Below are 26,170 nucleotides of genomic sequence, written 5' to 3' on the forward strand. Positions count from 1 at the left end.
TGAGCCCTCCCATGGGCCCAAAGGGCAGTTTATCACCACAAATGGGGTATTGCCGCACTAAGGACAAATTGGGCAACAAAATGGGGTATGTTGTTCCTTGTGAAAATAAGAAATTTTGATCAAAAATGACATCCTATTGGAAAAAATATCATTTTTTTCATTTCACAGCCCAATTCAAATAGGTGCTGTGAAAAAACTGTGCGGTCAAAATGATAACAAAAACCATAAATGAATTCCTTGAGGGGTGTAGTTTCCAAAATGGGGTCACTTCTGGTGGGTTTCCATTGCTTTGATACCTCTGGGGCTCTGCAAATGCGACATGGCACCCGAAAACCAATCCAGCAAAATCTGGACTCCAACAAACACATAGCGCTCCTTTCCTTCTGAGCCCTCCCATGGGCCCAAACGGCAGTTTATCACCACAAATGGGGGATTGCCGCACTAAGGACAAATTGGGCAACAAAATGGGGTATGTTGTTCCTTGTGAAAATAAGAAATTTTGATCAAAAATGACATCATATTGGAAAAAATATCATTTTTTTCATTTCACAGCCCAATTCAAATAGGTGCTGTGAAAAAACTGTGCGGTCAAAATGATAACAAAAACCATAAATGAATTCCTTGAGGGGTGTAATTTCCAAAATGGGGTCACTTCTGGTGGGTTTCCATTGTTTTGATACCTCAACGCCTCTTCAAACCTGGCATGCTGCCTAAAATATATTCTAATAAAAAAGAGGCCTCAAAATGCACTAGGTGCTTCTTTGCTTCTAGGGCTTGTGTTTTAGTCCACGAGCGCAGTAGGGCCACATGTGGGACATTTCTAAAAACTGCAGAATCTGGACAATACATATTTAGTAGTGTTTCTCTGGTAAAACCTTCTCTGTTACTAAAAAAAAATTGAATAAAATTGAAATTCAGCAGAAAAAATGAAATTTGCAAATTTCATTTCCACTTTGCTTTAATTCCTGTGAAATGCCTGAAGGGTTAAAAAACTTTCTATATGCTGTTTTGAATACTTTGAGGGGTCTAGTTTTTAAAATGGGGTGTTTTATGGGGGTTTCTAATACATAGGCCCCTCAAATCCACTTCAGAACTGAACTGGCACCTTCAAAAAAAGGCTTTTGAAATTTTCTTAAGAATATGAGAAATTGCTGTTTATGTTCTAAACCTTGTAACGTCCAAGAAAAATAAAATAATGTTCAAAAAACGATGCCAATCTAAAGTAGACATATGGGAAATGTGAACTAGTAACTATTTTGGGTGGTATAACCGTCTGTTTTTCAAGCAGATGCATTTAAATTCTGAAAAATGCTATTTTTTGTAAATTTTCTCTAAATTTTGCAATTTTTCACAAATAAAGACTGAATATATCGACCAAATTTTACCACGAACATGAAGCCCAAAGTGTCACGAGAAAACAATCTCAGAATCGCTTGGATAGGTTTAAGCATTCCGACGTTATTACCACATAAAGTGAAATATGTCAGATTTGAAAAATGGGCTCTGAGCCTTAAGGCCCAAACTAGGCTGCGTCCTTAAGGGGTTAAATGCTTTAATCCATAGTCCTTTTTAATCGATTGTGAAACAAAATCTAAACGACATAATAAGAAGTCAACCGCACCACGGATTCCCAGACAGTCTCCCACACTGGTACTAGCGAGGCCTTAAGCTGTGTAACTTCTGCGATCTGACGAGAGCAGGCACACTCAGCTTAGAATGGCCATTGACATTAAAAGCCTTAATCCATAGTCCTATTTAATCTATTGTGAAACAAAATCTAAACAACATAATAAAAAGTCAACCGCACCACGGATTCCCAGACAGTCTCCCACACTGGTACTAGCGATGCCTTAAGCTGTGTAACTTCTGCGATCTGACGAGAGCAGGGACATTCAGCTTAGAATGGCCATTGACAATAAATGCTTTAATCCATAGTCCTTTTTAATCGATTGTGAAACAAAATCTAAACGACATAATAAAAATTCAACCGCACCACGGATTCCCAGACAGTCTCCCACACTGGTACTAGCGAGGCCTTAAGCTGTGTAACTTCTGCGATCTGACGAGAGCAGGCACATTCAGCTTAGAATGGCCATTGACATTAAATGCTTTAATCCATAGTCCTTTTTAATCGATTGTGAAACAAAATCTAAACGACATAATAAAAAGTCAACCACACCACGGATTCCCAGACAGTCTCCCACAGTGGTACTAGCGAGGCCTTAAGCTGTGTAACTTCTGCGATCTGACGAGAGCAGGCACATTCAGCTTAGAATGGCCATTGACATTAAATGCTTTAATCCATAGTCCTTTTTAATCGATTGTGAAACAAAATCTAAACGACATAATAAAAAGTCAACCGCACCACGGATTCCCAGACAGTCTCCCAGACTGGTACTAGCGAGGCCTTAAGCTGTGTAACTTCTGCGATCTGACGAGAGCAGGGACATTCAGCTTAGAATGGCCATTGACATTAAATGCTTTAATCCATAGTCCTTTTTAATCGATTGTGAAACAAAATCTAAACGACATAATAAAAAGTCAACCGCACCACGGATTCCCAGACAGTCCCCCACACTGGTACTAGCGAGGCCTTAAGCTGTGTAACTTCTGCGATCTGACGAGAGCAGGCACATTCAGCTTAGAATGGCCATTGACATTAAAAGCCTTAATCCATAGTCCTATTTAATCTATTGTGAAACAAAATCTAAACAACATAATAAGAAGTCAACCGCACCACGGATTCCCAGACAGTCTCCCACACTCGTACTAGCGAGGCCTTAAGTTGTGTAACTTCTGCGATCTGACGAGAGCAGGCACATTCAGCTTAGAATGGCCATTGACATTAAATGCTTTAATCCATAGTCCTTTTTAATCGATTGTGAAACAAAATCTAAACGACATAATAAAAATTCAACCGCACCACGGATTCCCAGACAGTCTCCCACACTGGTACGAGCGAGGCCTTAAGCTGTGTAACTTCTGCGTTCTGACGAGAGCAGGCACATTCAGCTTAGAATGGCCATTGCCGTTAAATGCTTTAATCCATAGTCCTATTTAATCTATTGTGAAACAAAATCTAAACGACATAATAAAAAGTCAACCGCACCACGGATTCCCAGACAGTCTCCCACACTGGTACTAGCGAGGCCTTAAGCTGTGTAACTTCTGCGATCTGACGAAAGCAGGGACATTCAGCTTAGAATGGCCATTGACACTAAATGCTTTAATCCATAGTCCTTTTAATCGATTGTGAAACAAAATCTAAACGACATGATAAAAAGTCAACCGCGCCACGGATTCCCAGACAGTCTCCCACACTGGTACTAGCGAGGCGTTAAGCTATGTAACTTCTGCGATCTAACGAGAGCAGGCACATTCAGCTTAGAATGGCCATTGACATTAAATGCTTTAATCCATAGTCCTTTTTAATCGATTGTGAAACAAAATCTAAACGACATAATAAGAAGTCAACCGCACCACGGATTCACAGACAGTCACCCACACTGGTACTAGCGAGGCCTTAAGCTGTGTAACTTCTGCGATCTGACGAGAGCAGGCACACTCAGCTTAGAATGGCCATTGACATTGAAAGCCTTAATCCATAGTCCTATTTAATCTATTGTGAAACAAAATCTAAACAACATAATAAAAAGTCAAGCGCACCACGGATTCCCAGACAGTCTCCCACACTGGTACTAGCGAGGCCTTAAGCTGTGTAACTTCTGCGATCTGACGAGAGCAGGCACATTCAGCTTAGAATGGCCATTGACATTAAATGCTTTAATCCATAGTCCTTTTTAATCGATTGTGAAACAAAATCGAAGCAACATAATAAAAACTCAACCGCACCACGGATTCCCAGACAGTCTCCCACACTGGTACTAGCGAGGCCTTAGGCTGTGTAACTTGTGCGATCTGACGAGAGCAGGGGCATTCAGCTTAGAATGGCCATTGACATTAAATGCTTTAATCCATAGTCCTTTTTAATCGATTGTGAAACAAAATCTAAACGACATAATAAAAATTCAACCGCACCACGGATTCCCAGACAGTCTCCCACACTGGTACTAGCGAGGCCTTAAGCTGTGTAACTTCTGCGATCTGACGAGAGCAGGCACATTCAGCTTAGAATGGCCATTGACGGTAAATGCTTTAATCCATAGTCCTATTTAATCTATTGTGAAACAAAATCTAAACGACATAATAAAAAGTCAACCGCACCACGGATTCCCAGACAGTCTCCCACACTGGTACTAGCGAGGCGTTAAGCTATGTAATTTCTGCGATCTAACGAGAGCAGGCACATTCAGCTTAGAATGGCCATTGACATTAAATGCTTTAATCCATAGTCCTTTTTAATCGATTGTGAAACAAAATCTAAACGACATAATAAGAAGTCAACCGCACCACGGATTCACAGACAGTCTCCCACACTGGTACTAGCGAGGCCTTAAGCTGTGTATCTTCTGCGATCTGACGAGAGCAGGCACACTCAGCTTAGAATGGCCATTGACATTAAAAGCCTTAATCCATAGTCCTATTTAATCTATTGTGAAACAAAATCTAAACAACATAATAAAAAGTCAACCGCACCACGGATTCCCAGACAGTCTCCCACACTGGTACTAGCGAGGCGTTAAGCTGTGTAACTTCTGCGACCTAACGAGAGCAGGCACATTCAGCTTAGAATGGCCATTGACATTAAATGCTTTAATCCATAGTCCTTTTTAATCGATTGTGAAACAAAATCTAAACGACATAATAAATAGTAAACCGCACCACGGATTCCCAGACAGTCTCCCACACTGGTATTAGCGAGGCCTTAAGCTGTGTAACTTCTGCGATCTGACGAGAGCAGGCACATTCAGCTTAGAATGGCCATTGACATTAAATGCTTTAATCCATAGTCCTATTTAATCTATTGTGAAACAAAATCTAAACGACATAATAAAAAGTCAACCGCATCACGGATTCCCAGACAGTCTCCCACACTGGTACTAGCGAGGCCTTAAGCTGTGTAACTTCTGCGATCTGACGAGAGCAGGGACATTCAGCTTAGAATGGCCATTGACACTAAATGCTTTAATCCATAGTCCTTTTTAATCGATTGTGAAACAAAATCTAAACGACATGATAAATAGTCAACCGCACCACGGATTCCCAGACAGTCTCCCACACTGGTACTAGCGAGGCCTTAGGCTGTGTAACTTCTGCGATCTGACGAGAGCAGGGACATTCAGCTTAGAATGGCCATTGACATTAAGTGCTTTAATCCATAGTCCTTTTTAATCGATTGTGAAACAAAATCTAAACGACATAATAAAAATTCAACCACACCACGGATTCCCAGACAGTCTCCCACACTGGTACTAGCGAGGCCTTAAACTGTGTAACTTCTGCGATCTGACGAGAGCAGGCACATTCAGCTTAGAATGGCCATTGACGTTAAATGCTTTAATCCATAGTCCTATTTAATCTATTGTGAAACAAAATCTAAACGACATAATAAAAAGTCAACCGCACCATGGATTCCCAGACAGTCTCCCACACTGGTACTAGCGAGGCCTTAAGCTGTGTAACTTCTGCGATCTGACGAGAGCAGGCACATTCAGCTTAGAATGGCCATTGCCATTAAATGCTTTAATCCATAGTCCTTTTTAATCGATTGTGAAACAAAATCTAAACGACATAATAAAAAGTCAACCGCACCACGGATTCCCAGACAGTCTCCCACACTGGTACTAGTGAGGCCTTAAGCTGTGTAACTTCTGCGATCTGACGAGAGCAGGGACATTCAGCTTAGAATGGCAATTGACATCAAATGCTTTAATCCATAGTCCTTTTTAATCGATTGTGAAACAAAATCGAAACAACATAATAAAAAGTCAACCGCACCACGGATTCCCAGACAGTCTCCCACACTGGTACTAGCGAGGCCTTAGGCTGTGTAACTTCTGCGATCTGACGAGAGCAGGGGCATTCAGCTTAGAATGGCCATTGACATTAAATGCTTTAATCCATAGTCCTTTTTAATCGATTGTGAAACAAAATCTAAACGACATAATAAAAATTCAACCGCACCACAGATTCCCAGACAGTCTCCCACACTGGTACTAGCGAGGCCTTAAGCTGTGTAACTTCTGCGATCTGACGAGAGCAGGCACATTCAGCTTAGAATGGCCATTGACGGTAAATGCTTTAATCCATAGTCCTATTTAATCTATTGTGAAACAAAATCTAAACGACATAATAAAAAGTCAACCGCACCACGGATTCCCAGACAGTCTCCCACACTGGTACTAGCGAGGCGTTAAGCTATGTAATTTCTGCAATCTAACGAGAGCAGGCACACTCAGCTTAGAATGGCCATTGACATTAAAAGCCTTAATCCATAGTCCTATTTAATCTATTGTGAAACAAAATCTAAACAACATAATAAAAAGTCAACCGCACCACGGATTCCCAGACAGTCTCCCACACTGGTACTAGCGAGGCCTTAGGCTGTGTAACTTCTGCGATCTGACGAGAGCAGGGGCATTCAGCTTAGAATGGCCATTGACATTAAATGCTTTAATCCATAGTCCTTTTTAATCGATTGTGAAACAAAATCTAAACGACATAATAAAAATTCAACCGCACCACAGATTCCCAGACAGTCTCCCACACTGGTACTAGCGAGGCCTTAAGCTGTGTAACTTCTGCAATCTGACGAGAGCAGGTACATTCAGCTTAGAATGGCCATTGACGTTAAATGCTTTAATTCATAGTCCTATTTAATCTATTGTGAAACAAAATCTAAACGACATAATAAAAAGTCAACCGCACCATGGATTCCCAGACAGTCTCCCACACTGGTACTAGCGAGGCGTTAAGCTGTGTAACTTCTGCGATCTAACGAGAGCAGGCACATTCAGCTTAGAATGGCCATTGACTTTAAATGCTTTAATCCATAGTCCTTTTTAATCGATTGTGAAACAAAATCTAAACGACATAATAAAAAGTAAACCGCACCACGGATTCCCAGACAGTCTCCCACACTGGTACTAGCGAGGCCTTAAGCTGTGTAACTTCTGCGATCTGACGAGAGCAGGCACATTCAGCTTAGAATGGCCATTGACGTTAAATGCTTTAATCCATAGTCCTATTTAATCTATTGTGAAACAAAATCTAAACGACATAATAAAAAGTCAACCGCATCACGGATTCCCAGACAGTCTCCCACACTGGTACTAGCGAGGCGTTAAGCTATGTAACTTCTGCGATCTAACGAGAGCAGGCACATTCAGCTTAGAATGGCCATTGACATTAAATGCTTTAATCCATAGTCCTTTTTAATCGATTGTGAAACAAAATCTAAACGACATAATAAAAAGTCAACCGCACCACGGATTCACAGACAGTCTCCCACACTGGTACTAGCGAGGCCTTAAGCTGTGTAACTTCTGCGATCTGACGAGAGCAGGGACATTCAGCTTAGAATGGCCATTGACATTAAAAGCCTTAATCCATAGTCCTATTTAATCTATTGTGAAACAAAATCTAAACAACATAATAAAAAGTCAAGCGCACCACGGATTCCCAGACAGTCTCCCACACTGGTACTAGCGAGGCCTTAAGCTGTGTAACTTCTGCGTTCTGACGAGAGCAGGCACATTCAGCTTAGAATGGCCATTGACATTACATGCTTTAATCCATAGTCCTATTTAATCTATTGTGAAACAAAATCTAAACGACATAATAAAAAGTCAACCGCACCACGGATTCCCAGACAGTCTCCCACACTGGTACTAGCGAGGCCTTAAGCTGTGTAACTTCTGCGATCTGACGAGAGCAGGCACATTCAGCTTAGAATGGCCATTGACATTAAATGCTTTAATCCATAGTCCTTTTTAATCGATTGTGAAACAAAATCGAAACAACATAATCAAAAGTCAACTGCACCACGGATTCCCAGACAGTCTCCCACACTGGTACTAGCGAGGCCTTAGGCTGTGTAACTTCTGCGATCTGACGAGAGCAGGGGCATTCAGCTTAGAATGGCCATTGACATTAAATGCTTTAATCCAGAGTCCTTTTTAATCGATTGTGAAACAAAATCTAAACGACATAATAAAAATTCAACCGCACCACGGATTCCCAGACAGTCTCCCACAGTGGTACTAGCGAGGCCTTAAGCTGTGTAACTTCTGCGATCTGACGAGAGCAGGCACATTCAGCTTAGAATGGCCATTGACGGTAAATGCTTTAATCCATAGTCCTATTTAATCTATTGTGAAACAAAATCTAAACGACATAATAAAAAGTCAACCGCACCACGGATTCCCAGACAGTCTCCCACACTGGTACTAGCGAGGCATTAAGCTATGTAACTTCTGCGATCTAACGAGAGAAGGCACACTCAGCTTAGAATGGCCATTGACATTAAAAGCCTTAATCCATAGTCCTATTTAATCTATTGTGAAACAAAATCTAAAAGACATAATAAAAAGTCAACCGCACCACGGATTCCCAGACAGTCTCCCACACTGGTACTAGCAAGGCCTTAAGCTGTGTAACTTCTGCGATCTGATGAGAGCAGGGACATTCAGCTTAGAATGGCCATTGACATTAAATTCTTTAATCCATAGTCCTTTTTAATCGATTGTGAAACAAAATCTAAACGACATAATAAAAAGTCAAGTGCACCACGGATTCCCAGACAGTCTCCCACACTGGTACTAGCGAGGCCTTAAGCTGTGTAACTTCTGCAATCTGACGAGAGCAGGCACATTCAGCTTAGAATGGCCATTGACGTTAAATGCTTTAATCCATAGTCCTATTTAATCTATTGTGAAACAAAATCTAAACGACATAATAAAAAGTCAACCGCACCACGGATTCCCAGACAGTCTCCCACACTGGTACTAGCGAGGCGTTAAGCTGTGTAACTTCTGCGATCTAACGAGAGCAGGCACATTCAGCTTAGAATGGCCATTGACATTAAATGCTTTAATCCATAGTCCTTTTTAATCGATTGTGAAACAAAATCTAAACGACATAATAAAAAGTAAACCGCACCACGGATTCCCAGACAGTCTCCCACACTGGTACTAGCGAGGCCTTAAGCTGTGTAACTTCTGCGATCTGACGAGAGCAGGCACATTCAGCTTAGAATGGCCATTGACATTAAAAGCCTTAATCCATAGTCCTATTTAATCTATTGTGAAACAAAATCTAAACAACATAATAAAAAGTCAACCGCACCACGGATTCCCAGACAGTCTCCCACACTCGTACAAGCGAGGCCTTAAGCTGTGTAACTTCTGCGATCTGACGAGAGCAGGCACATTCAGCTTAGAATGGCCATTGACGTTAAATGCTTTAATCCATAGTCCTATTTAACCTATTGTGAAACAAAATCTAGACGACATAATAAGAAGTCAACCGCACCACGGATTCCCAGACAGTCTCCCACACTGGTACTAGCGAGGCCTTAAGCTGTGTAACTTCTGCGATCTGACGAGAGCAGGCACATTCAGCTTAGAATGGCCATTGACATTAAGTGCTTTAATCCATAGTCCTTTTTAATCGATTGTGAAACAAAATCTAAACGACATAATAAAAAGTCAACCGCACCACGGATTCCCAGACAGTCTCCCACACTGGTACTAGCGAGGCCTTAAGCTGTATAACATCTGCGATCTGACGAGAGCAGGGACATTCAGCTTAGAATGGCCATTGACATTAAATGCTTTAATCCATAGTCCTTTTTAATCGATTGTGAAACAAAATCTAAACGACATAATAAAAAGTCAACCGCACCACGGATTCCCAGACAGTCTCCCACACTGGTACTAGCAAGGCTTTAAGCTGTGTAACTTCTGCGATCTGACGAGAGCAGGCACATTCAGCTTAGAATGGCCATTGACGTTAAATGCTTTAATCCATAGTCCTATTTAATCTATTGTGAAACAAAATCTAAACGACATAATAAAAAGTCAACCGCACCACGGATTCCCAGACAGTCTCCCACACTGGTACTAGCGAGGCCTTAAGCTGTGTAACTTCTGCGATCTGACGAGAGCAGGCACATTCAGCTTAGAATGGCCATTGACATTAAATGCTTTAATCCATAGTCCTTTTTAATCGATTGTGAAACAAAATCTAAACGACATAATAAAAAGTCAACCGCACCACTGATTCCCAGACAGTCTCCCACACTGGTACTAGCGAGGCCTTAAGCTGTGTAACTTCTGCGATCTGACGAGAGCAGGCACATTCAGCTTAGAATGGCCATTGACATTAAATGCTTTAATCCATAGTCCTTTTTAATCGATTGTGAAACAAAATCTAAACTACATAATAAAAAGTCAACCGCACCACGGATTCTCAGACAGTCTCCCATACTGGTACTAGCGAGGCCTTAAGCTGTGTAACTTCTGCGATCTGATGAGAGCAGGGACATTCAGCTTAGAATGGCCATTGACATTAAATGCTTTAATCCATAGTCCTTTTTAATCGATTGTGAAACAAAATCTAAACGACATAATAAAAATTCAACCGCACCACGGATTCCCAGACAGTCTCCCACAATGGTACTAGCGAGGCCTTAAGCTGTGTAACTTCTGCGATCTGACGAGAGCAGGCACATTCAGCTTAGAATGGCCATTGACGTTAAATGCTTTAATCCATAGTCCTATTTAATCTATTGTGAAACAAAATCTAAACGACATAATAAAAAGTCAACGGCACCACGGATTCCCAGACAGTCTCCCACACTGGTACTAGCGAGGCGTTAAGCTGTGTAACTTCTGCGATCTAACGAGAGCAGGCACATACAGCTTAGAATGGCCATTGACATCAAATGCTTTAATCCATAGTCCTTTTTAATCGATTGTGAAACAAAATCTAAACGACATAATAAAAAGTCAAGTGCACCACGGATTCCCAGACAGTCTCCCACACTGGTACTAGCGAGGCCTTAAGCTGTGTAACTTCTGCTATCTGACGAGAGCAGGCACATTCAGCTTAGAATGGCCATTGACGTTAAATGCTTTAATCCATAGTCCTATTTAATCTATTGTGAAACAAAATCTAAACGACATAATATAAAGTCAACCGCACCACGGATTCCCAGACAGTCTCCCACACTGGTACTAGCGAGGCGTTAAGCTGTGTAACTTCTGCGATCTAACGAGAGCAGGCACATTCAGCTTAGAATGGCCATTGACATTAAATGCTTTAATCCATAGTCCTTTTTAATCGATTGTGAAACAAAATCTAAACGACATAATAAAATGTAAACCGCACCACGGATTCCCAGACAGTCTCCCACACTGGTACTAGCGAGGCCTTAAGCTGTGTAACTTCTGCGATCTGACGAGAGCAGGCACATTCAGCTTAGAATGGCCATTGACATTAAAAGCCTTAATCCATAGTCCTATTTAATCTATTGTGAAACAAAATCTAAACAACATAATAAAAAGTCAACCGCACCACGGATTCCCAGACAGTCTCCCACACTCGTACAAGCGAGGCCTTAAGCTGTGTAACTTCTGCGATCTGACGAGAGCAGGCACATTCAGCTTAGAATGGCCATTAACGTTAAATGCTTTAATCCATAGTCCTATTTAATCTATTGTGAAACAAAATCTAAACGACATAATAAGAAGTCAACCGCACCACGGATTCCCAGACAGTCTCCCACACTGGTACTAGCGAGGCCTTAAGCTGTGTAACTTCTGCGATCTGACGAAAGCAGTCACATTCAGCTTAGAATGGCCATTGACATTAAACGCTTTAATCCATAGTCCTTTTTAATCGATTGTGAAACAAAATCTAAACGACATAATAAAAAGTCAACCGCACCCCGGATTCCCAGACAGTCTCCCACACTGGTACTAGCGAGGCCTTAAGCTGTGTAACTTCTGCGATCTGATGAGAGCAGGCACATTCAGCTTAGAATGGCCATTGACATTAAATGCTTTAATCCATAGTCCTTTTTAATCGATTGTGAAACAAAATCTAAACGACATAATAAAAAGTCAACCGCACCACGGATTCCCAGACAGTCTCCCACACTGGTACTAGCGAGGCCTTAAGCTGTATAACATCTGCGATCTGACGAGAGCAGGGACATTCAGCTTAGAATGGCCATTGACATTAAATGCTTTAATCCATAGTCCTTTTTAATCGATTGTGAAACAAAATCTAAACGACATAATAAAAAGTCAACCGCACCACGGATTCCCAGACAGTCTCCCACACTGGTACTAGCGAGGCTTTAAGCTGTGTAACTTCTGCGATCTGACGAGAGCAGGCACATTCAGCTTAGAATGGCCATTGACATTAAAAGCTTTAATCCATAGTCCTTGTTAATCGATTGTGAAACAAAATCTAAACGACATAATAAAAATTCAACCGCACCACGGATTCCCAGACAGTCTCCCACACTGGTACTAGCGAGGCCTTAAGCTGTGTAACTTCTGCGTTCTGACGAGAGCAGGCACATTCAGCTTAGAATGGCCATTGACGTTAAATGCTTTAATCCATAGTCCTATTTAATCTATTGTGAAACAAAATCTAAACGACATAATAAAAAGTCAACCGCACCACGGATTCCCAGACAGTCTCCCACACTGGTACTAGCGAGGCCTTAAGCTGTGTAACTTCTGCGATCTGACGAGAGCAGGCACATTCAGCTTAGAATGGCCATTGACATTAAATGCTTTAATCCATAGTCCTTTTTAATCGATTGTGAAACAAAATCTAAACGACATAATAAAAAGTCAACCGCACCACGGATTCCCAGACAGTCTCCCACACTGGTACTAGCAAGGCTTTAAGCTGTGTAACTTCTGCGATCTGACGAGAGCAGGCACATTCAGCTTAGAATGGCCATTGACGTTAAATGCTTTAATCCATAGTCCTATTTAATCTATTGTGAAACAAAATCTAAACGACATAATAAAAAGTCAACCGCACCACGGATTCCCAGACAGTCTCCCACACTGGTACTAGCGAGGCCTTAAGCTGTGTAACTTCTGCGATCTGACGAGAGCAGGCACATTCAGCTTAGAATGGCCATTGACATTAAATGCTTTAATCCATAGTCCTTTTTAATCGATTGTGAAACAAAATCTAAACGACATAATAAAAAGTCAACCGCACCACTGATTCCCAGACAGTCTCCCACACTGGTACTAGCGAGGCCTTAAGCTGTGTAACTTCTGCGATCTGACGAGAGCAGGCACATTCAGCTTAGAATGGCCATTGACATTAAATGCTTTAATCCATAGTCCTTTTTAATCGATTGTGAAACAAAATCTAAACTACATAATAAAAAGTCAACCGCACCACGGATTCTCAGACAGTCTCCCATACTGGTACTAGCGAGGCCTTAAGCTGTGTAACTTCTGCGATCTGATGAGAGCAGGGACATTCAGCTTAGAATGGCCATTGACATTAAATGCTTTAATCCATAGTCCTTTTTAATCGATTGTGAAACAAAATCTAAACGACATAATAAAAATTCAATCGCACCACGGATTCCCAGACAGTCTCCCACAATGGTACTAGCGAGGCATTAAGCTGTGTAACTTCTGCGATCTGACGAGAGCAGGCACATTCAGCTTAGAATGGCCATTGACGTTAAATGCTTTAATCCATAGTCCTATTTAATCTATTGTGAAAAAAAATCTAAACGACATAATAAAAAGTCAACCGCACCACGGATTCCCAGACAGTCTCCCACACTGGTACTAGCGAGGCGTTAAGCTGTGTAACTTCTGCGATCTAACGAGAGCAGGCACATACAGCTTAGAATGGCCATTGACATCAAATGCTTTAATCCATAGTCCTTTTTAATCGATTGTGAAACAAAATCTAAACAACATAATAAAAAGTCAACCGCACCACGGATTCCCAGACAGTCTCCCACACTGGTACTAGCGAGGCATTAAGCTGTGTAACTTCTGCGATCTGACGAGAGCAGGCACATTCAGCTTAGAATGGCTATTGACATCAAAAGCCTTAATCCATAGTCCTATTTAATCTATTGTGAAACAAAATCTAAACAACATAATAAAAAGTCAACCGCACCACGGATTCCCAGACAGTCTCCCACACTGGTACTAGCGAGGCCTTAAGCTGTGTAACTTCTGCGATCTGACGAGAGCAGGGACATTCAGCTTAGAATGGCCATTGACATTAAATGCTTTAATCCATAGTCCTTTTTAATCGATTGTGAAACAGAATCTAAACGACATAATAAAAACTCAACCGCACCACGGATTCCCAGACAGTCTCCCACACTGGTACTAGCGAGGCCTTAAGCTGTGTAACTTCGGCGATCTGACGAGAGCTGGCACATTCAGTTTAGAATGGCCATTGACGTTAAATGCTTTAATCCATAGTCCTATTTAATCTATTGTGAAACAAAATCTAAACGACATAATAAAAAGTCAACCGCACCACGGATTCCCAGACAGTCTCCCACATTGGTACTAGCGAGGCGTTAAGCTACGTAACTTCTGCGATCTAACGAGAGCAGGCACATTCAGCTTAGAATGGCCATTGACATTAAATGCTTTAATCCATAGTCCTTTTTAATCGATTGTGAAACAAAATCTAAACGACATAATAAGAAGTCAACCGCACCACGGATTCACAGACAGTCTCCCACACTGGTACTAGCGAGGCCTTAAGATGTGTAACTTCTGCAATCTGACGAGAGCAGTCACATTCAGCTTAGAATGGCCATTGACGTTAAATGCTTTAATCCATAGTCCTATTTAATCTATTGTGAAACAAAATCTAAACGACATAATAAAAAGTCAACCGCACCACGGATTCCCAGACAGTCTCCCACACTGGTACTAGCGAAGCGTTAAGCTGCGTAACTTCTGCGATCTAACGAGAGAAGGCACATTCAGCTTAGAATGGCCATTGACATTAAATGCTTTAATCCATAGTCCTTTTTAATCGATTGTGAAACAAAATCTAAACGACATAATAAGAAGTCAACCGCACCACGGATTCACAGACAGTCTCCCACACTGGTACTAGCGAGGCCTTAAGCTGTGTAACTTCTGCGATCTGACGAGAGCAGGCACACTCAGCTTAGAATGGCCATTGACATTAAAAGCCTTAATCCATAGTCCTATTTAATCTATTGTGAAACAAAATCTAAAAGACATAATAAAAAGTCAACCGCACCACGGATTCCCAGACAGTCTCCCACACTGGTACTAGCAAGGCCTTAAGCTGTGTAACTTCTGCGATCTGATGAGAGCAGGGACATTCAGCTTAGAATGGCCATTGACATTAAATTCTTTAATCCATAGTCCTTTTTAATCGATTGTGAAACAAAATCTAAACGACATAATAAAAAGTCAAGTGCACCACGGATTCCCAGACAGTCTCCCACACTGGTACTAGCGAGGCCTTAAGCTGTGTAACTTCTGCTATCTGACGAGAGCAGGCACATTCAGCTTAGAATGGCCATTGACGTTAAATGCTTTAATCCATAGTCCTATTTAATCTATTGTGAAACAAAATCTAAACGACATAATATAAAGTCAACCGCACCACGGATTCCCAGACAGTCTCCCACACTGGTACTAGCGAGGCGTTAAGCTGTGTAACTTCTGCGATCTAACGAGAGCAGGCACATTCAGCTTAGAATGGCCATTGACATTAAATGCTTTAATCCATAGTCCTTTTTAATCGATTGTGAAACAAAATCTAAACGACATAATAAAAAGTAAACCGCACCACGGATTCCCAGACAGTCTCCCACACTGGTACTAGCGAGGGCTTAAGCTGTGTAACTTCTGCGATCTGACGAGAGCAGGCACATTCAGCTTAGAATGGCCATTGACATTAAAAGCCTTAATCCATAGTCCTATTTAATCTATTGTGAAACAAAATCTAAACAACATAATAAAAAGTCAACCGCACCACGGATTCCCAGACAGTCTCCCACACTCGTACAAGCGAGGCCTTAAGCTGTGTAACTTCTGCGATCTGACGAGAGCAGGCACATTCAGCTTAGAATGGCCATTGACGTTAAATGCTTTAATCCATAGTCCTATTTAATCTATTGTGAAACAAAATCTAAACGACATAATAAGAAGTCAACCGCACCACGGATTCCCAGACAGTCTCCCACACTGGTACTAGCGAGGCCTTAAGCTGTGTAACTTCTGCGATCTGACGAAAGCAGTCACATTCAGCTTAGAATGGCCATTGACATTAAACGCTTTAATCCATAGTCCTTTTTAATCGATTGTGAAACAAAATCTAAACGACATAATAAAAAGTCAACCGCACCCCGGATTCCCAGACAGTCTCCCACACTGGTACTAGCGAGGCCTTAAGCTGTGTAACTTCTGCGATCTGATGAGAGCAGGCACATTCAGCTTAGAATGGCCATTGACATTAAATGCTTTAATCCATAGTCCTTTTTAATCGATTGTGAAACAAAATCTAAACGACATAATAAAAAGTCAACCGCACCACGGATTCCCAGACAGTCTCCCACACTGGTACTAGCGAGGCCTTAAGCTGTATAACATCTGCGATCTGACGAGAGCAGGGACATTTAGCTTAGAATGGCCATTGACATTAAATGCTTTAATCCATAGTCCTTTTTAATCGATTGTGAAACAAAATCTAAACGACATAATAAAAAGTCAACCGCACCACGGATTCCCAGACAGTCTCCCACACTGGTACTAGCGAGGCTTTAAGCTGTGTAACTTCTGCGATCTGACGAGAGCAGGCACATTCAGCTTAGAATGGCCATTGACATTAAAAGCTTTAATCCATAGTCCTTGTTAATCGATTGTGAAACAAAATCTAAACGACATAATAAAAATTCAACCGCACCACGGATTCCCAGACAGTCTCCCACACTGGTACTAGCGAGGCCTTAAGCTGTGTAACTTCTGCGTTCTGACGAGAGCAGGCACATTCAGCTTAGAATGGCCATTGACATTAAATGCTTTAATCCATAGTCCTATTTAATCGATTGTGAAACAAAATCTAAACGACATAATAAAAAGTCAACCGCACCACTGATACCCAGACAGTCTCCCACACTGGTACTAGCGAGGCCTTAAGCTGTGTAACTTCTGCGATCTGACGAGAGCAGGCACATTCAGCTTAGAATGGCCATTGATATTAAATGCTTTAATCCATAGTCCTTTTTAATCGATTGTGAAACAAAATCTAAACTACATAATAAAAAGTCAACCGCACCACGGATTCTCAGACAGTCTCCCATACTGGTACTAGCGAGGCCTTAAGCTGTGTAACTTCTGCGATCTGATGAAAGCAGGGACATTCAGCTTAGAATGGCCATTGACATTAAATGCTTTAATCCATAGTCCTTTTTATTCGATTGTGAAACAAAATCTAAACGACATAATAAAAATTCAACCGCACCACGGATTCCCAGACAGTCTCCCACAATGGTACTAGCGAGGCCTTAAGCTGTGTAACTTCTGCGATCTGACGAGAGCAGGCACATTCAGCTTAGAACGGCCATTGACATTAAATGCTTTAATCCATAGTCCTATTTAATCTATTGTGAAACAAAATCTAAACGACATAATAAAAAGTCAACCGCACCACGGATTCCCAGACAGTCTCCCACACTGGTACTAGCGAGGCGTTAAGCTGTGTAACTTCTGCGATCTAACGAGAGCAGGCACAGCCAGCTTAAAATGGCCATTGACATTAAATGCTTTAATCCATAGTCCTATTTAATCTATTGTGAAACAAAATCTAAACGACATAATAAAAAGTCAACCGCACCACGGATTCCCAGACAGTCTCCCACACTGGTACTAGCGAGGCCTTAAGCTGTGTAACTTCTGCGATCTGACGAGAGCAGGCACAGCCAGCTTAAAATGGCCATTGACATTAAATGCTTTAATCCATAGTCCTTTTTAATCGATTGTGAAACAAAATCGAAACGACATAATAAAAAGTCAACCGCACCACGGATTCCCAGACAGTCTCCCACACTGGTACTAGCGAGGCCTTAAGCTGTGTAACTTCTGCGATCTGACGAGAGCAGGCACATTCAGCTTAGAATGGCCATTGACATTAAAAGCCTTAATCCATAGTCCTATTTAATCTATTGTGAAACAAAATCTAAACAACATAATAAAAAGTCAACCGCACCACGGATTCCCAGACAGTCTCCCACACTGGTACTAGCGAGGCCTTAAGCTGTGCAACTTCTGCGATCTGACGAGAGCAGGGACTTTCATCTTAGAATGGCCATTGACATTAAATGCTTTAATCCATAGTCCTTTTTAATCGATTGTGAAACAAAATCTAAACGACATAATAAAAAGTCAACCGCACCACGGATTCCCAGACAGTCTCCCACACTGGTACTAGCGAGGCCTTAAGCTGTGTAACTTCTGCGATCTGACGAGAGCAGGCACATTCAGCTTAGAATGGCCATTGACGTTAAATGCTTTAATCCATAGTCCTATTTAATCTATTGTGAAACAAAATCTAAACGACATAATAAAAAGTCAACCGCACCACGGATTCCCAGACAGTCTCCCACACTGGTACTAACGAGGCGTTAAGCTGTGTAACTTCTGCGATCTAATGAGAGCAGGCACATCCAGCTTAGAATGGCCATTGACATTAAATGCTTTAATCCATAGTCCTTTTTAATCGATTGTGAAACAAAATCTAAACGACATAATAAAAAGTCAACCGCACCACGGATTCCCAGACAGTCTCCCACACTGGTACTAGCGAGGCCTTAAGCTGTGTAACTTCTGCGATCTGACGAGAGCAGGCACATTCAGCTTAGAATGGCCATTGACATTAAAAGCTTTAATCCATAGTCCTATTTAATCTATTGTGAAACAAAATCTAAACAACATAATAAAAAGTCAACCGCACCACGGATTCCCAGACAGTCTCCCACACTGGTACTAGCGAGGCCTTAAGCTGTGTAACTTCTGCGATCTGACGAGAGCAGGGACTTTCAGCTTAGAATGGCCATTGACATTAAATGCTTTAATCCATAGTCCTTTTTAATCGATTGTGAAACAAAATCTAAACGACATAATAAAAAGTCAACCGCACCACGGATTCCCAGACAGTCTCCCACACTGGTACTAGCGAGGCCTTAAGCTGTGTAACTTCTGCGATCTGACGAGAGCAGGCACATTCAGCTTAGAATGGCCATTGACGTTAAATGCTTTAATCCATAGTCCTATTTAATCTATTGTGAAACAAAATCTAAACTACATAATAAAAAGTGAACCGCACCACGGATTCCCAGACAGTCTCCCACACTGGTACTAGCGAGGCCTTAAGCTGTGTAACTTCTGCGATCTGACGAGAGCAGGCACATTCAGCTTAGAATGGCCATTGACATTAAAAGCCTTAATCCATAGTCCTATTTAATCTATTGTGAAACAAAATCTAAACAACATAATAAAAAGTCAACCGCACCACGGATTCCCAGACAGTCTCCCACACTGGTACTAGCGAGGCCTTAAGCTGTGTAACTTCTGCGATCTGACGAGAGCAGGGACTTTCAGCTTAGAATGGCAATTGCCATTAAATGCTTTAATCCATAGTCCTTTTTAATCGATTGTGAAACAAAATCTAAACGACATAATAAAAATGCAACCGCACCACGGATTCCCAGACAGTCTCCCACACTGGTACTAACGAGGCTTTAAGCTGTGTACCTTCTGCGTTCTGACGAGAGCAGGCACATTCAGATTAGAATGGCCATTGACGTGAAATGCTTTAATCCATAGTCCTATTTAATCTATTGTGAAACAAAATCTAAACGACATAATAAAAAGTCAACCGCACCCCGGATTCCCAGACAGTCTCCCACACTGGTACTAGCGAGGCCTTAAGCTGTGTAAATTCTGCGATCTGACGAGAGCAGGCACATTCAGCTTAGAATGGCCATTGACATTAAATGCTTTAATCCATAGTCCTTTTTAATCGATTGTGAAACAAAATCTAATTGACATAATAAAAAGTCAACCGCACCACGGATTCTCAGACAGTCTCCCACACTGGTACTAGCGAGGCCTTAAGCTGTGTAACTTCTGCGATCTGATGAGAGCAGGGACATTCAGCTTAGAATGGCCATTGACATTAAATGCTTTAATCCATAGTCCTTTTTAATCGATTGTGAAACAAAATCTAAACGACATAATAAAAATTCAACCGCACCACGGATTCCCAGACAGTCTCCCACAATGGTACTAGCGAGGCCTTAAGCTGTGTAACTTCTGCGACCTGACGAGAGCAGGCACATTCAGCTTAGAATGGCCATTGACGTTAAATGCTTTAATCCATAGTCCTATTTAATCTATTGTGAAACAAAATCTAAACGACATAATAAAAAGTCAACCGCACCACGGATTCCCAGACAGTCTCCCACACTGGTACTAGCGAGGCCTTAAGCTGTGTAACTTCTGCGATCTGACGAGAGCAGGCACATTCAGCTTAGAATGGCCATTGCCATTAAAAGCCTTAATCCATAGTCCTATTTAATCTATTGTGAAACAAAATCTAAACAACATAATAAAAAGTCAACCGCACCACGGATTCCCAGACAGTCTCCCACACTGGTACTAGCGAGGCCTTAAGCTGTGTAACTTCTGCGATCTGACGAGAGCAGGGACATTCAGCTTAGAATGACCATTGACATTAAATGCTTTAATCCATAGTCCTATTTAATCTATTGTGAAACATAATCTAAACGACATAATAAAAAGTCAACCTCACCACGGATTCTTAGACAGTCTCCCACACTGGTACTAGCGAGGGCTTAAGCTGTGTAACTTCTGCGATCTGACGAGAGCAGGCACATTCAGCTTAGAATGGCCATTGACATTAAATGCTTTAATCCAAAGTCCTTTTTAATCGATTGTGAAACAAAATCTAAACGACATAATAAAATGTCAACCGCACCACGGATTCCCAGACAGTCTCCCACACTGGTACTAGCGAGGACTTAAGCTGTGTAACTTCTGCGATCTGACGAGAGCAGGGACATTCAGCTTAGAATGGCCATCGACATTAAATGCTTTAATCCATAGTCCTTTTTAATCGATTGTGAAACAAAATATAAACGACATAATAAAAAGTCAACCGCACCACGGATTCCCAGACAGTCTCCCACACTGGTACTAGCGAGGCCTTAAGCTGTGTAACTTCTGCGATCTGACGAGAGCAGGCACATTCAGCTTAGAATGGCCATTGACATTAAAAGCCTTAATCCATAGTCCTATTTAATCTATTGTGAAACAAAATCTAAACAACATAATAAAAAGTCAACCGTACCACGGATTCCCAGACAGTCTCCCACACTGGTACTAGCGAGGCCTTAAGCTGTGTAACTTCTGCGATCTGACGAGAGCAGGGACACTCAGCTTAGAATGGCCATTGACATTAAATGCTGTAATCCATAGTCCTTTTTAATCGATTGTGAAACAAAATCTAAACGACATAATAAAAATTCAACAGCACCACGGATTCCCAGACAGTCTCCCACACTGGTACTAGCGAGGCCTTAAGCTGTGTAACTTCTGCGATCTGACGAGAGCAGGCACATTCAGCTTAGAATGGCCATTGACGTTAAATGATTTAATCCATAGTCCTATTTAATCTATTGTGAAACAAAATCTAAACGGCATAATAAAAAGTCAACCGCACCACGGATTCCCAGACAGTCTCCCACACTGGTACTAGCGAGGCCTTAAGCTGTGTAACTTCTGCGATCTGACGAGAGCAGGCACATTCAGCTTAGAATGGCCATTGACGTTAAATGCTTTAATCCATAGTCCTATTTAATCTATTGTGAAACAAAATCTAAACGACATAATAAAAAGTCAACCGCACCACGGATTCCCAGACAGTCTCCCACACAGGTACTAGCGAGGCCTTAAGCTGTGTAACTTCTGCGATCTGACGAGAGCAGGGACATTCAGCTTAGAATGGCCATTGACATTAAATGCTTTAATCCATAGTCCTTTTTAATCGATTGTGAAACAAAATCTAAACGACATAATAAAAATTCAACCGCACCACGGATTCCCAGACAGTCTCCCACACTGGTACTAGCGAGGCCTTAAGCTGTGTAACTTCTGCGTTCTGACAAGAGCAGGAACATTCAGCTTAGAATGGCCATTGACGTTAAATGCTTTAATCCATAGTCCTATTTAATCTATTGTGAAACAAAATCTAAACGACATAATAAAAAGTCAACCGCACCACGGATTCCCAGACAGTCTCCCACACTGGTACTAGCGAGGCCTTAAGCTGTGTAACTTCTGCGATCTGACGAAAGCAGGCACATTCAGCTTAGAATGGCCATTGACATTAAATACTTTAATCCATAGTCCTTTTTAATCGATTGTGAAAAAAAATCTAAACGACATAATAAAAAGTGAACCGCACCACTGATTCCCAGACAGTCTCCCACACTGGTACTAGGGAGGCCTTAAGCTGTGTAACTTCTGCGATCTGACGAGAGCAGGCACATTCAGCTTAGAATGGCCATTGACGTTAAATGCTTTAATCCATAGTCCTATTTAATCTATTGTGAAACAAAATCTAAACGACATAATAAAAAGTCAACCGCACCACGGATTCCCAGACAGTCTCCCACACTGGTACTAGCGAGGCATTAAGCTGTGTAACTTCTGCGATCTGACGAGAGCAGGCACATTCAGCTTAGAATGGCCATTGACATTAAATGCTTTAATCCATAGTCCTTTTTAATCGATTGTGAAACAAAATCTAAACGACATAATAAAAAGTCAATCGCATCCACGGATTCCCAGACAGTCTCCCACACTGGTACTAGCGAGGCCTTAAGCTGTGTAACTTCTGCGATCTGACGAGAGCAGGCACATTCAGCTTAGAATGGCCATTGACATTAAATGCTTTAATCCATAGTCCTTTTTAATCGATTGTGAAACAAAATCTAAACGACATAATAAAAAGTCAGCCGCACCACGGATTCCCAGACAGTCTCCCACACTGGTACTAGCGAGGCATTAAGCTGTGTAACTTCTGCGATCTGACGAGAGCAGGGACATTCAGCTTAGAATGGCCATTGACATTAAATGCTTTAATCCATAGTCCTTTTTAATCGATTGTGAAACAAAATCTAAACGACATAATAAAAATTCAACCGCACCACGGATTCCCAGACAGTCTCCCACACTGGTACTAGCGAGGCCTTAAGCTGTGTAACTTCTGCGATCTGACGAGAGCAGGCACATTCAGCTTAGAATGGCCATTGACGTTAAATGATTTAATCCATAGTCCTATTTAATCTATTGTGAAACAAAATCTAAACGACATAATAAAAAGTCAACCGCACCACGGATTCCCAGACAGTCTCCCACACTGGTACTAGCGAGGCTTTAAGCTGTGTAACTTCTGCGATCTGACGAGAGCAGGCACATTCAGCTTAGAATGGCCATTGACATTAGAAGCTTTAATCCATAGTCCTTTTTAATCGATTGTGAAACAAAATCTAAACGACATAATAAAAATTCAACCGCACCACGGATTCCCAGACAGTCTCCCACACTGGTACTAGCGAGGCCTTAAGCTGTGTAACTTCTGCGATCTGACGAGAGCAGGCACATTCAGCTTAGAATGGCCATTGACATTAAATGCTTTAATCCATAGTCCTTTTTAATCGATTGTGAAACAAAATCTAAACGACATAATAAAAAGTCAACCGCACCACGGATTCCCAGACAGTCTCCCACACTGGTACTAGCGAGGCCTTAAGCTGTGTAACTTCTGCGATCTGACGAAAGCAGGGACATTCAGCTTAGAATGGCCATTGACATTAAATGCTTTAATCCATAGTCCTTTTTAATCGATTGTGAAACAAAATCTAAACGACATAATAAAAATTCGACCGCACCACGGATTCCCAGACAGTCTCCCACAATGGTACTAGCGAGGCCTTAAGCTGTGTAACTTCTGCGATCTGACGACAGCAGGCACATTCAGCTTAGAATGGCCATTGACGTTAAATGCTTTAATCCATAGTCCTATTTAATCTATTGTGAAACAAAATCTAAACGACATAATAAAAAGTCAACCGCACCACGGATTCCCAGACAGTCTCCCACACTGGTACTATCGAGGCGTTAAGCTGTGTAACTTCTGCGATCTAACGAGAGCAGGCACATCCAGCTTAGAATGGCCATTGACATTGAAGGCTTTAATCCATAGTCCTTTTTAATCGATTGTGAAACAAAATCTAAACGACATAATAAAAAGTCAACCGCACCACGGATTCCCAGACAGTCTCCCACACTAGTACTAGCGAGGCCTTAAGCTGTGTAACTTCGGCGTTCTGACGAGAGCAGGCACATTCAGCTTAGAATGGCCATTGACGTTAAATGCTTTAATCCATAGTCCTATTTAATCTATTGTGAAACAAAATCTAAACGACATAATAAAAAGTCAACTTCACCACGGATTCCCAGACAGTCTCCCACACTGGTACTAGCGAGGCCTTAAGCTGTGTAACTTCTGCGATCTGACGAGAGCAGGCACATTCAGCTTAGAATGGCCATTGACATTAAATGCTTTAATCCATAGTCCTTTTTAATCGATTGTGAAACAAAATCTAAACGACATAATAAAAAGTCAACCGCACCACTAATTCCCAGACAGTCTCCCACACTGGTACTAGCGAGGCCTTAAGCTGTGTAACTTCTGCGATCTGACGAGAGCAGGAACATTCAGCTTAGAATGGCCATTGACATTAAATGCTTTAATCCATAGTCCTTTTTAATCGATTGTGAAACAAAATCTAAACGACATAATAAAAAGTCAACCGCACCACGGATTCCCAGACAGTCTCCCACACAGTCTCCCACACTGGTACTAGCGAGGCCTTAAGCTGTGTAACTTCTGCGATCTGACGAGGGCAGGGACATTCAGCTTAGAATGGCCATTGACATCAAATGCTTTAATCCATAGTCCTTTTTAATCGATTGTGAAACAAAATCTAAACGACATAATAAAAATTCAACCGCACCACGGATTCCCAGACAGTCTCCCACACTGGTACTAGCGAGGCCTTAAGCTGTGTAACTTCTGCGATCTGACGAGAGCAGGCACATTCAGCTTAGAATGGCCATTGACTTTAAATGCTTTAATCCATAGTCCTTTTTAATCGATTGTGAAACAAAATCTAAACTACATAATAAAAAGTCAACTGCACCACGGATTCCCAGACAGTCTACCACACTGGTACTAGCAAGGCCTTAAGCTGTGTAACTTCTGCGATCTGACGAGAGCAGGTACATTCAGCTTAGAATGGCCATTGACATTAAATGCTTTAATCCATAGTCCTATTTAATCGATTGTGAAACAAAATCTAAACGACATAATAAAAAGTCAACCGCACCACGGATTCCCAGACAGTCTCCCACACTGGTACTAGCGAGGCCTTAAGCTGTGTAACTTCTCCGATCTGACGAGAGCAGGCACATTTAGCTTAGAATGGCCATTGACATTAAATGCTTTAATCCATAGTCCTTTTTAATCGATTGTGAAACAAAATCTAAACGACATAATAAAAAGTCAACCGCACCACGGATTCCCAGACAGTCTACCACACTGGTACAAGCGAGGCCTTAAGCTGTGTAACTTCTGCGATCTGACGAGAGCAGGGACATTCAGCTTAGAATGGCCATTGACATTAAATGCTTTAATCCATAGTCCTATTTAATCGATTGTGAAACAAAATCTAAACGACATAATAAAAAGTCAACCGCACCACGGATTCCCAGACAGTCTCCCACACTGGTACTAGCGAGGCCTTAAGCTGTGTAACTTCTCCGATCTGACGAGAGCAGGCACATTCAGCTTAGAATGGCCATTGACATTAAATGCTTTAATCCATAGTCCTTTTTAATCGATTGTGAAACAAAATCTAAACGACATAATAAAAAGTCAACCGCACCACGGATTCCCAGACAGTCTCCCACACTGGTACAAGCGAGGCCTTAAGCTGTGTAACTTCTGCGATCCGACGAGAGCAGGGACATTCAGCTTAGAATGGCCATTGACATTAAATGCTTTAATCCATAGTCCTTTTTAATCGATTGTGAAACAAAATCTAAACGACATAATA

General features: G+C 41.7%; 1 protein-coding gene and 119 pseudogenes across 4 annotated transcripts in view; all 120 read right to left on the reverse strand.

Moving 5' to 3' along the window:
- NFIC (nuclear factor I C) overlaps positions 1–26,170 on the reverse strand; it is an 863,572-nt gene that overhangs the window by 70,758 nt on the left and 766,644 nt on the right. The window lies entirely within an intron of this gene.
- Positions 1,610–1,728, reverse strand: LOC142734198 (5S ribosomal RNA; annotated as a pseudogene).
- LOC142668179 (5S ribosomal RNA) lies at positions 1,796–1,914 on the reverse strand (annotated as a pseudogene).
- On the reverse strand, positions 1,982–2,100 carry LOC142736647 (5S ribosomal RNA; annotated as a pseudogene).
- Positions 2,168–2,286, reverse strand: LOC142736184 (5S ribosomal RNA; annotated as a pseudogene).
- Positions 2,354–2,472, reverse strand: LOC142735592 (5S ribosomal RNA; annotated as a pseudogene).
- On the reverse strand, positions 2,540–2,658 carry LOC142716808 (5S ribosomal RNA; annotated as a pseudogene).
- Positions 2,726–2,844, reverse strand: LOC142675687 (5S ribosomal RNA; annotated as a pseudogene).
- On the reverse strand, positions 2,912–3,030 carry LOC142693511 (5S ribosomal RNA; annotated as a pseudogene).
- On the reverse strand, positions 3,098–3,216 carry LOC142737216 (5S ribosomal RNA; annotated as a pseudogene).
- LOC142737884 (5S ribosomal RNA) lies at positions 3,469–3,587 on the reverse strand (annotated as a pseudogene).
- On the reverse strand, positions 3,655–3,773 carry LOC142737143 (5S ribosomal RNA; annotated as a pseudogene).
- On the reverse strand, positions 4,027–4,145 carry LOC142736649 (5S ribosomal RNA; annotated as a pseudogene).
- LOC142700376 (5S ribosomal RNA) lies at positions 4,213–4,331 on the reverse strand (annotated as a pseudogene).
- On the reverse strand, positions 4,399–4,517 carry LOC142693379 (5S ribosomal RNA; annotated as a pseudogene).
- LOC142703605 (5S ribosomal RNA) lies at positions 4,585–4,703 on the reverse strand (annotated as a pseudogene).
- LOC142678565 (5S ribosomal RNA) lies at positions 4,771–4,889 on the reverse strand (annotated as a pseudogene).
- LOC142670986 (5S ribosomal RNA) lies at positions 4,957–5,075 on the reverse strand (annotated as a pseudogene).
- LOC142737929 (5S ribosomal RNA) lies at positions 5,143–5,261 on the reverse strand (annotated as a pseudogene).
- LOC142684401 (5S ribosomal RNA) lies at positions 5,329–5,447 on the reverse strand (annotated as a pseudogene).
- LOC142683143 (5S ribosomal RNA) lies at positions 5,515–5,633 on the reverse strand (annotated as a pseudogene).
- Positions 5,701–5,819, reverse strand: LOC142725262 (5S ribosomal RNA; annotated as a pseudogene).
- On the reverse strand, positions 5,887–6,005 carry LOC142735770 (5S ribosomal RNA; annotated as a pseudogene).
- LOC142738307 (5S ribosomal RNA) lies at positions 6,073–6,191 on the reverse strand (annotated as a pseudogene).
- LOC142735771 (5S ribosomal RNA) lies at positions 6,445–6,563 on the reverse strand (annotated as a pseudogene).
- On the reverse strand, positions 6,631–6,749 carry LOC142677754 (5S ribosomal RNA; annotated as a pseudogene).
- LOC142736133 (5S ribosomal RNA) lies at positions 7,003–7,121 on the reverse strand (annotated as a pseudogene).
- LOC142737739 (5S ribosomal RNA) lies at positions 7,375–7,493 on the reverse strand (annotated as a pseudogene).
- Positions 7,562–7,678, reverse strand: LOC142708447 (5S ribosomal RNA; annotated as a pseudogene).
- Positions 7,747–7,865, reverse strand: LOC142712591 (5S ribosomal RNA; annotated as a pseudogene).
- On the reverse strand, positions 7,933–8,051 carry LOC142735939 (5S ribosomal RNA; annotated as a pseudogene).
- Positions 8,119–8,237, reverse strand: LOC142737751 (5S ribosomal RNA; annotated as a pseudogene).
- On the reverse strand, positions 8,491–8,609 carry LOC142731632 (5S ribosomal RNA; annotated as a pseudogene).
- On the reverse strand, positions 8,863–8,981 carry LOC142681279 (5S ribosomal RNA; annotated as a pseudogene).
- On the reverse strand, positions 9,049–9,167 carry LOC142736134 (5S ribosomal RNA; annotated as a pseudogene).
- On the reverse strand, positions 9,235–9,353 carry LOC142665759 (5S ribosomal RNA; annotated as a pseudogene).
- LOC142712602 (5S ribosomal RNA) lies at positions 9,421–9,539 on the reverse strand (annotated as a pseudogene).
- Positions 9,607–9,725, reverse strand: LOC142737823 (5S ribosomal RNA; annotated as a pseudogene).
- On the reverse strand, positions 9,793–9,911 carry LOC142675864 (5S ribosomal RNA; annotated as a pseudogene).
- LOC142712613 (5S ribosomal RNA) lies at positions 9,979–10,097 on the reverse strand (annotated as a pseudogene).
- On the reverse strand, positions 10,165–10,283 carry LOC142735813 (5S ribosomal RNA; annotated as a pseudogene).
- On the reverse strand, positions 10,351–10,469 carry LOC142735678 (5S ribosomal RNA; annotated as a pseudogene).
- Positions 10,537–10,655, reverse strand: LOC142737497 (5S ribosomal RNA; annotated as a pseudogene).
- Positions 10,723–10,841, reverse strand: LOC142736751 (5S ribosomal RNA; annotated as a pseudogene).
- Positions 10,909–11,027, reverse strand: LOC142692190 (5S ribosomal RNA; annotated as a pseudogene).
- Positions 11,095–11,213, reverse strand: LOC142681290 (5S ribosomal RNA; annotated as a pseudogene).
- LOC142736982 (5S ribosomal RNA) lies at positions 11,281–11,399 on the reverse strand (annotated as a pseudogene).
- Positions 11,467–11,585, reverse strand: LOC142679872 (5S ribosomal RNA; annotated as a pseudogene).
- On the reverse strand, positions 11,653–11,771 carry LOC142678053 (5S ribosomal RNA; annotated as a pseudogene).
- LOC142737244 (5S ribosomal RNA) lies at positions 11,839–11,957 on the reverse strand (annotated as a pseudogene).
- Positions 12,025–12,143, reverse strand: LOC142737825 (5S ribosomal RNA; annotated as a pseudogene).
- LOC142737991 (5S ribosomal RNA) lies at positions 12,211–12,329 on the reverse strand (annotated as a pseudogene).
- LOC142735343 (5S ribosomal RNA) lies at positions 12,397–12,515 on the reverse strand (annotated as a pseudogene).
- LOC142712624 (5S ribosomal RNA) lies at positions 12,583–12,701 on the reverse strand (annotated as a pseudogene).
- On the reverse strand, positions 12,769–12,887 carry LOC142675875 (5S ribosomal RNA; annotated as a pseudogene).
- On the reverse strand, positions 12,955–13,073 carry LOC142712635 (5S ribosomal RNA; annotated as a pseudogene).
- Positions 13,141–13,259, reverse strand: LOC142735814 (5S ribosomal RNA; annotated as a pseudogene).
- Positions 13,327–13,445, reverse strand: LOC142735679 (5S ribosomal RNA; annotated as a pseudogene).
- LOC142703563 (5S ribosomal RNA) lies at positions 13,513–13,631 on the reverse strand (annotated as a pseudogene).
- LOC142690621 (5S ribosomal RNA) lies at positions 13,699–13,817 on the reverse strand (annotated as a pseudogene).
- Positions 13,885–14,003, reverse strand: LOC142668401 (5S ribosomal RNA; annotated as a pseudogene).
- On the reverse strand, positions 14,071–14,189 carry LOC142727903 (5S ribosomal RNA; annotated as a pseudogene).
- On the reverse strand, positions 14,257–14,375 carry LOC142698779 (5S ribosomal RNA; annotated as a pseudogene).
- On the reverse strand, positions 14,443–14,561 carry LOC142699161 (5S ribosomal RNA; annotated as a pseudogene).
- Positions 15,001–15,119, reverse strand: LOC142665972 (5S ribosomal RNA; annotated as a pseudogene).
- Positions 15,187–15,305, reverse strand: LOC142731643 (5S ribosomal RNA; annotated as a pseudogene).
- Positions 15,373–15,491, reverse strand: LOC142692201 (5S ribosomal RNA; annotated as a pseudogene).
- LOC142681301 (5S ribosomal RNA) lies at positions 15,559–15,677 on the reverse strand (annotated as a pseudogene).
- On the reverse strand, positions 15,745–15,863 carry LOC142686243 (5S ribosomal RNA; annotated as a pseudogene).
- On the reverse strand, positions 15,931–16,049 carry LOC142665764 (5S ribosomal RNA; annotated as a pseudogene).
- LOC142678064 (5S ribosomal RNA) lies at positions 16,117–16,235 on the reverse strand (annotated as a pseudogene).
- LOC142737256 (5S ribosomal RNA) lies at positions 16,303–16,421 on the reverse strand (annotated as a pseudogene).
- LOC142690886 (5S ribosomal RNA) lies at positions 16,489–16,607 on the reverse strand (annotated as a pseudogene).
- On the reverse strand, positions 16,675–16,793 carry LOC142737992 (5S ribosomal RNA; annotated as a pseudogene).
- LOC142735354 (5S ribosomal RNA) lies at positions 16,861–16,979 on the reverse strand (annotated as a pseudogene).
- LOC142700621 (5S ribosomal RNA) lies at positions 17,047–17,165 on the reverse strand (annotated as a pseudogene).
- LOC142738482 (5S ribosomal RNA) lies at positions 17,233–17,351 on the reverse strand (annotated as a pseudogene).
- Positions 17,419–17,537, reverse strand: LOC142682295 (5S ribosomal RNA; annotated as a pseudogene).
- Positions 17,605–17,723, reverse strand: LOC142691174 (5S ribosomal RNA; annotated as a pseudogene).
- Positions 17,791–17,909, reverse strand: LOC142738016 (5S ribosomal RNA; annotated as a pseudogene).
- On the reverse strand, positions 17,977–18,095 carry LOC142712646 (5S ribosomal RNA; annotated as a pseudogene).
- LOC142694640 (5S ribosomal RNA) lies at positions 18,163–18,281 on the reverse strand (annotated as a pseudogene).
- Positions 18,349–18,467, reverse strand: LOC142712668 (5S ribosomal RNA; annotated as a pseudogene).
- Positions 18,535–18,653, reverse strand: LOC142738264 (5S ribosomal RNA; annotated as a pseudogene).
- Positions 18,721–18,839, reverse strand: LOC142712679 (5S ribosomal RNA; annotated as a pseudogene).
- Positions 18,907–19,025, reverse strand: LOC142716427 (5S ribosomal RNA; annotated as a pseudogene).
- Positions 19,093–19,211, reverse strand: LOC142712690 (5S ribosomal RNA; annotated as a pseudogene).
- On the reverse strand, positions 19,279–19,397 carry LOC142737531 (5S ribosomal RNA; annotated as a pseudogene).
- LOC142735616 (5S ribosomal RNA) lies at positions 19,465–19,583 on the reverse strand (annotated as a pseudogene).
- Positions 19,837–19,955, reverse strand: LOC142736259 (5S ribosomal RNA; annotated as a pseudogene).
- LOC142736145 (5S ribosomal RNA) lies at positions 20,023–20,141 on the reverse strand (annotated as a pseudogene).
- LOC142679319 (5S ribosomal RNA) lies at positions 20,209–20,327 on the reverse strand (annotated as a pseudogene).
- On the reverse strand, positions 20,395–20,513 carry LOC142736170 (5S ribosomal RNA; annotated as a pseudogene).
- LOC142734640 (5S ribosomal RNA) lies at positions 20,581–20,699 on the reverse strand (annotated as a pseudogene).
- On the reverse strand, positions 20,953–21,071 carry LOC142679375 (5S ribosomal RNA; annotated as a pseudogene).
- LOC142712701 (5S ribosomal RNA) lies at positions 21,139–21,257 on the reverse strand (annotated as a pseudogene).
- LOC142669903 (5S ribosomal RNA) lies at positions 21,325–21,443 on the reverse strand (annotated as a pseudogene).
- On the reverse strand, positions 21,511–21,629 carry LOC142736865 (5S ribosomal RNA; annotated as a pseudogene).
- LOC142712712 (5S ribosomal RNA) lies at positions 21,697–21,815 on the reverse strand (annotated as a pseudogene).
- On the reverse strand, positions 21,883–22,001 carry LOC142731351 (5S ribosomal RNA; annotated as a pseudogene).
- On the reverse strand, positions 22,069–22,187 carry LOC142672543 (5S ribosomal RNA; annotated as a pseudogene).
- Positions 22,255–22,373, reverse strand: LOC142735923 (5S ribosomal RNA; annotated as a pseudogene).
- On the reverse strand, positions 22,441–22,559 carry LOC142679031 (5S ribosomal RNA; annotated as a pseudogene).
- LOC142665900 (5S ribosomal RNA) lies at positions 22,627–22,745 on the reverse strand (annotated as a pseudogene).
- LOC142737133 (5S ribosomal RNA) lies at positions 22,813–22,932 on the reverse strand (annotated as a pseudogene).
- On the reverse strand, positions 23,000–23,118 carry LOC142707397 (5S ribosomal RNA; annotated as a pseudogene).
- Positions 23,186–23,304, reverse strand: LOC142736650 (5S ribosomal RNA; annotated as a pseudogene).
- Positions 23,372–23,490, reverse strand: LOC142737993 (5S ribosomal RNA; annotated as a pseudogene).
- On the reverse strand, positions 23,558–23,676 carry LOC142736651 (5S ribosomal RNA; annotated as a pseudogene).
- On the reverse strand, positions 23,744–23,862 carry LOC142737217 (5S ribosomal RNA; annotated as a pseudogene).
- LOC142677282 (5S ribosomal RNA) lies at positions 24,116–24,234 on the reverse strand (annotated as a pseudogene).
- LOC142732315 (5S ribosomal RNA) lies at positions 24,302–24,420 on the reverse strand (annotated as a pseudogene).
- Positions 24,488–24,606, reverse strand: LOC142737799 (5S ribosomal RNA; annotated as a pseudogene).
- Positions 24,674–24,792, reverse strand: LOC142735536 (5S ribosomal RNA; annotated as a pseudogene).
- LOC142736652 (5S ribosomal RNA) lies at positions 25,058–25,176 on the reverse strand (annotated as a pseudogene).
- Positions 25,244–25,362, reverse strand: LOC142736409 (5S ribosomal RNA; annotated as a pseudogene).
- On the reverse strand, positions 25,430–25,548 carry LOC142709254 (5S ribosomal RNA; annotated as a pseudogene).
- On the reverse strand, positions 25,616–25,734 carry LOC142674311 (5S ribosomal RNA; annotated as a pseudogene).
- On the reverse strand, positions 25,802–25,920 carry LOC142681904 (5S ribosomal RNA; annotated as a pseudogene).
- On the reverse strand, positions 25,988–26,106 carry LOC142665498 (5S ribosomal RNA; annotated as a pseudogene).

The sequence above is a fragment of the Rhinoderma darwinii genome, chromosome 1, assembly GCF_050947455.1.
Source record: "Rhinoderma darwinii isolate aRhiDar2 chromosome 1, aRhiDar2.hap1, whole genome shotgun sequence".
NCBI classification, from domain to species: domain Eukaryota; kingdom Metazoa; phylum Chordata; class Amphibia; order Anura; family Rhinodermatidae; genus Rhinoderma; species Rhinoderma darwinii.